Raw genomic sequence first — 6,705 nt, 5'->3', positions numbered from 1 at the left:
GCCAATCAGTAACATTCAGTAATGGTGAGGATAATCCACCTGGACAAGGTCTGTTTGGTAACAGCGGGCCCAATTGGTGTTCAGCATACCCCACAAAGAGTTGATCGTCCACTCTGACCCTAGACATCCTAGAAATATAAAAGCTCCGAGCTCTCCTAGGGTCCAACCCATGGAGTCGATCCTCTTCCTTACCAGGATGAGGAGGATAGACAGAAGGAAGAACCACTTTCTGGCTTAAATGAAATTCAGACACTAACTTAGGTAGAAAGGAAGGATATACCCTCAGTACAACCCTATCCTTGTGGAACACTAAAGGGCAGCTTACATGAAAGTGCCTGCAATTCACTCACTCTGCGAGCCGAAGGAACTGCAACCAAAAACACTGTCTTGAAAGACAATCGTCTCAAAGGACAAGAGTGCAAAGGTTCAAATGGAGCACCCATCAGGAATTTCAAGACCAAATTCAGATCCCAAACCGGCACCTGGAATGGGGATGGCAGAACCACATTAGTGAGCCCTTGGGAAATCAAAGGAATCTTAAAGTAAGAACATTCTTCAGACGAGCGCTTGAAGATAGACAGCGCCACCAGGTAATCCTTAATGGTACCTACTTGAAGGCCCTGTGGGCCAAAGAAAGCAAGAAAGACAGAACCACGGGAATGGAACACTGAAAAGGATCAACATTTTGTCCTCTGCACCAGTCGCAAAACTTACGCCAACGGTACAGGGATTTGGTTGCTGGCTGCCTGGCCGAAAGCAACACCTCCATCACGTCATCTGGGAGGACCCAATCCTTATCCATCTCGGGAGTGGGGTGAGAAGAAAGGTAGCTGGGTTCACTACCGGAAGGCCAGTATTTTCTAGTTAATGATTTGTTAACTGCCAGTAGAGATTCCGGTGTCTGCCAAGCAGCCGCCACCCTTTTCTTCAATGTCAAATGAAAAGGTAACACTGGGTTAGAGGACGGACCCTGATCCAAAATTTCCATTAAGTCATCCTGAACAAAAGCTTCAGGAGGACTAGACCAACCAAGATACCCAGTGACCCTAGCCTGAGCCCAAGGTCTGCCAAAGTCCACCTCAGGAGAAGTGTCCAAGCCACTTGCATCATGAAGATATTGCTGTAACTCTTCCAACTGACTGTCCCCGGAAAAGACAGGAGCCACATCAGGCTCAACAGGGTCAAATTCTAAAATCAGACCTCTCCTCATCCTCATAGATGTCATCCAGAGGGAGAAAAAACTCCTGCCTCCGGACAGAAGAGGGTCTGGAATCCTTAACAGGCCTCACATATTTGGAAGTATCCTTCCTTGGAGGATCCACAGTACCAGGGACCTCCATTGGCAAATTCTGGCCAAAGGGCCCTGAAGGCGTCAAGGGCGCCGATGGCTTGGAGGTCGCTGTTGGCTTCGGCATTGATAATGGCGCCGACCACACCGAGGGCTGGTGCAAAGGCAAAGCTTCGACATCTGTATCCGACGGACACGGCGTCGACGGAGTAGACACCGACCTCGAGACCTCGCCAGATTTCTGCGGCCTCGCCAGTGACGAGGACTGAGACCTGGAAGCACGTCTTATGCGATCAGCTTGAACCTTGTCTGAACAAGAACTCTAAGGTTCCCGATGAGAATCGCGCCGAGGACCCAAGCCCAAAGCCGCACGAGCCACGGACCGAGACCGTTCCTTGCCGGCTCCTTGCGAAGGCGCAGACGGAACTGTGCCCTGCGATTGGAAAAATCGCCATCATCTGCTCCCTGAAGGCTGCCCACTCCTCCGTAGTCGAGGACTTAGTAGGACAAGCCACTTTCCTTGCGGCGCCATCCTCCGAGGAGGACAGGGAAGGCGACCAGTGATGGTGCTTACTGTAATGCCGAGACGAGGACGACGAATGGCAGGAACCACTCCGGGACAGAGATCCCCAGAACTCCTTCTGACACAGAGTTGCCCCTCGAATCGTCAGTGGACATCCCCTTGGCAGTTTTACGAGACTTACTGGGTTTAGAACCCCTACCTACCTGAAGCTTCCCCTTACGCTTCCGCAAGGCCTTAGCAGTCAGCTACTGGCATTTCAGTCGTCGGTGTCATGACTCTCACCCAACACCACAAACAAATGCGATGCAGGTCCGTAATTGTCATTTTAGACTTGCAGTCCTGACAAGTCTTTAAGCCAGACTGCAGAGTCGGAGTGGTCGAAGAAGACATTCACAAGGAAAACACAAGGCTCGCTGAGTCTCCGAAGCAAACACGTTTGCGGAAAAAACAGAACTGAGGCTAAGGGTGCCGTGCATCCTATTTATAACATCCAGTGACGTCGCCCTCGACAGAGGCCTTCGAGGGACATCGACCCGACACCAGGGACGCAGGAAGCCCTCTGCCTAATAAGTTTCCAAAGTACACAGCAGTGGACGTTACAGGGGTAATTCATAGAATATCGCGCACAAGTGGCGCACGCGGCTGGCGCACAGTGTGCATGTGCGAATCTCTGCGCCAGCCGCATGCGCTAAAATCCATTTCCGCGCACAGCGTATTCATGGATTTTAGCTACCAAAAGCAGCCGTGGCGCACAGTGGCGCAGCGACACTGCAGCAGCGTCTGTTACGCCCCCAAGAACGCCCCTAGCGCAAGGAAAAGCCATCAAAATCCCCAATTCAACGCAAAGGGCTGCGCTAACCCTGGACCAGTTTACAGGGCTGCCAAACAGCAAACGCCAAGCAGGGAACGTGTATTACTGGGGTTTGCGTGAAGTTTCACACGCGATGGGCCCTGTGCGAGCGGGGTACGTTTATTACTGGGGTTTGCGTGAACTTTCACACGCAATAGGCCCTGTATGAGCAGGGTATGTGTATTACTGGGGTTCACGGGAAGTTTCACATGCGAACGGCCCTGTGCGAGCGGGGTACGTGTATAACTGGGGTTCGCGTGAAGTCTCACACGCGATTGGATCCGGGTACATGTATTTCGTGGGTGCGCGGGAAGTTTCACACGCGATTGGCCCAGTTCGAGTGGGGTACGTGTATAACTGGGGTTCGCGTGAAGCCTCACACGCGATTGGATCCGTGTACGTGTATTTCGGGGGTGCGCGGGAAGTTCACACGCGATTGGCCCAGTGCGAATGGGGTACGTGTATAACTGGGGTTCGTGTGAAGTCTCACACGGGATTGGATCCGTGTATGTGTATTTCGGGGGTGCGCAGGAACTTCCACACGTGATTGGCCCTGTGTGAGTTGGGTACGTGTATTTCGGGGGTGCACGGGAAGTTTCACACGTGATTGGCCCTGTGCGAATGGGGTATGTGTATTTCGGGGGTGCGCGGGAAGTTTCACATGCGATTGGCCCTGTGCGAGTGGGTACGTGTATTTCGGGGGTGCGCGGGAAGTTTCACACGCGATTGGCCCTGTGCGAGTGGGGTACGTGTGTAACTGAGGTTCGCGTGAAGTCTCACATACGATTTGAGCAGGGTACGTGTATTTCGGGGGTGTGCGGGGAGTCCTACAAGTGAATTGGCAGTGTGGGTCCTCCCAGGTGTTCCCTCTACACCCTCCACGGCCCCTGCAGGCAGCCCACACCACAGGGGACTACCCTGCACCCCTGATCATGTCCCGCAGGTAGCCCATCCACCATGGGCATGCCCCCCAGCCAAGCCACATGTCACCTTGCACTACTGATCACCAACTCATGTCCCCTTGCACCCCCACCCCCCAGCAGTGCGGGGCACCTGCCAGCAGGCCCCCACTCATGTCCCCCTGCACCCCAACCCCCCAGCAGTGCGGGGCACCTGCCAGCAGGCCCCCACTCATGTCCCCCTGCACCCCAACCCCCCAGCAGTGCGGGGCACCTGCCAGCAGGCCCCCACTCATGTCCCACTCATGTCTCCCTGCACCCCCAGCAGTCCAGGGGCACCTGCCAGCAAGCCCCCACTCATGTCCCCCTGCACCCCCAACCCCCAGCAGTGCGGGGCACCTGCCAGCAAGCCCCCACTCATGTCCCCCTGCACCCCCAACCCCCAGCAGTGCGGGGCACCTGCCACCAGGCCCCCACTCATGTCCCACTCATGTTCCCCTGCACCCCCACCCCCCAGCAGTCAGGGTCAGCTGCCAGCAGGCCCCCACTCATGTCCCCCCCTACACGAAATAAAGATGAACAATCATGGCCCACTTCTACACCAAAAAACCACATGACGCCACCCCATTCTTGAGACGCAATGATTTCCCAATCCACCCCACACTGACATGCCTATCTCAAGACACAAACCAAAACTCAACTATGTACATCAACACATGTCCATCACACACATACACTGGTTGGCAATTGCTTGTGTAAACCCACATTTTCACATGCATCAACCCAATGAGCGAATCCCACACATGGAACTAAAATATGAAAATGTATTATGTACATGAATAAATAAATGAAATGAAAGCATACCAAAATATCAAACATGAAATGAAAAGCATGTGAAAAAGATGAGTGAATGAAAATGATAACCAATCCCAAAAAAATTGAAAGAAAAACAGTCCAAACTCTCCCTCCACCAACGCAAATCCAAAGGAAAGGTAAAAAAATGATATCCATTGTTTCATGTTCATAATGAAAACTAAAAAAGATAAATCAATCCATAGTCCAACTATTTAAAATACATTGTCCTGAAAAAAAAATCCATTACTCCATGTCCATAATGAAAAAAAAAATCCAAATTAATCCATGATCAAACTATATACAATCCATTGTCCAAAATAAAAATCCATTATTCCATGTGCAAAATTCCAAAAAAGATATCAAATGAATCCATTGTCCAACGATGTAAAGGGTCCATGAGCCCAACCAAACAAATGAAACCTACCTAAGAAACAACCTAAAAATAAAACTATATACAAATGTGTGTGGCATTGTCCATTGACCACAAATAAAAGGAAAAGGAAACCTAACTCTAAAAACTATTTACAATGGCAGCGGCCTAGTCCGACGGCTTACTTTTGGATGTCCCGGGCCAGGGCATCATCAAACTCCCGCTCAATGTCCTGGAGGCCGTCCTCTTCCATGGCCCGAGGGTTCGCTGGGACGATGACATGTTCTCCTCCAACTCCCTGCGAATTGCCTCAAGGCACTCGGCCCGCCTCAGGGGACTCCGCATGGAGTTCTCCGCCCTGACCATTGTGAGCCGTGCCTCTTCCGCCCGCTGCCGCTCCGCATCTATGGCGTGGCCCAACCGCTGCCACATGGAAGACACTTGAAATCCAGGGTCCTCCTGCCCTCTGGCCGATGCCTGCCCCTCTGATTTTGAAGGCCCCGAGCCATCATGGCTCCCACCTTGTTGCTGCTGCTGCTGTGCCTCTGCCTGTGCCCTGGCTCTTGCTGCCTGCACATCCTCCTCCGGCTGGGGTGCAGTTGTTGAGGTGGCCACCCCTGCTGGACTTCCGACTCCCGACTGTGGCAGGGATGTGTCCTCCACCAGCCTGGCCGCAGGGTCAGAGGCAGCTCCACAGGATACCCAGGTGATACATGGGTGGGAAGATGGCATGGAGGACGACTGGCGCGTAGGGGGTTCAGGTGAGGAGGGGGGGGTCGCAAGAAGGTCCAGCACACGGAGGAATCCAGCACTGGTGACCCGTCCCAGCAGGTCAACGTGGTCAAAGAGGCACTCGAGATGAAGTGCAGTCTCTTCACGAAAAGACCGCACGTCAACTCGCATGCCCCGTTGACGCAACGCTATCCCGGCCAGGACAGGCTCAACACGGTCCCCGATAGCCTCGTCCGCAGGGAGAGGAAGGCCAGTTGTTGTGCGCTCATCCCCTCCCTGAAAACGGGTCTGGACGTAGGCATCTCTGCTGGTGCCAGATGATACAGTGACAGGATCAGGGACAGGATTGCACACAGGCACCTCCGCGGCGGCCTGTGCTGCCTCCTGTCCCTGGTCCTGCACTGCACCACTAGCACCAGTGGAATCCCCACCTCCAGACCCCATGTGTGGCTTCCTCCTCCACCAAACTCCCCACCAACCTGGATGACTCCATGCCATCTTCCTCCGTCGGACCCTGTGGGGTCTCAGCTGCCCCTTCTGCTGCCGAGGAGTCCACCTCCAACCTCCGCCTCTTGGACCTACCCTCGGCAGCTGCAGCCTGGGACGCGGCACCAGACTCCTCACTCCCCAACGAGATGACAATCTGGGAGGGGAGCCGGGCCTTCCGTCTCTGGCTGGTGGTGCGATCCCTGCCGCTGTGCTCCACAGCACCCTCTCCGCCCTCTTCATCAGTCGACGCTGCAGACAGGGAGAGATAAAACACAGGCATCAGGGCACAGTACATTGGACTGATACACACATGACAGTTGTATATGAGTGGCATTGTCAAACTTCAGACACGGCATCACACTCCACGACACAAATGTCATTTTAACTCACACACATGAGCATTTCCACAGCAATATTGCACCAGGCAGCAGCATCCATACACATTCAACAGCATGTACAGCCAAAGGTGAGCCGGACATCATATGAAACACTGGGAGTGCACTAGACATGCATACACGCCACCACACTTACATGCATGTGTACATCTCCAACTGTTGCAGTGATGAGATCGCCATACATGTCACATCTGAAATTCAACCTTCTACATATCCGTGTCACGTGCATCCATATTGCATCAGTTGCACACTTGTCAAATACACATACATGCACACTGTGCAGATACATGCATAATGAGCCAAC

Source organism: Ambystoma mexicanum, chromosome 14, assembly GCF_040938575.1.
Source record: "Ambystoma mexicanum isolate Mex_15411 chromosome 14, UKY_AmexF1_1, whole genome shotgun sequence".
Taxonomy (NCBI): domain Eukaryota; kingdom Metazoa; phylum Chordata; class Amphibia; order Caudata; family Ambystomatidae; genus Ambystoma; species Ambystoma mexicanum.
This window is presented reverse-complemented; position numbering follows the sequence as displayed.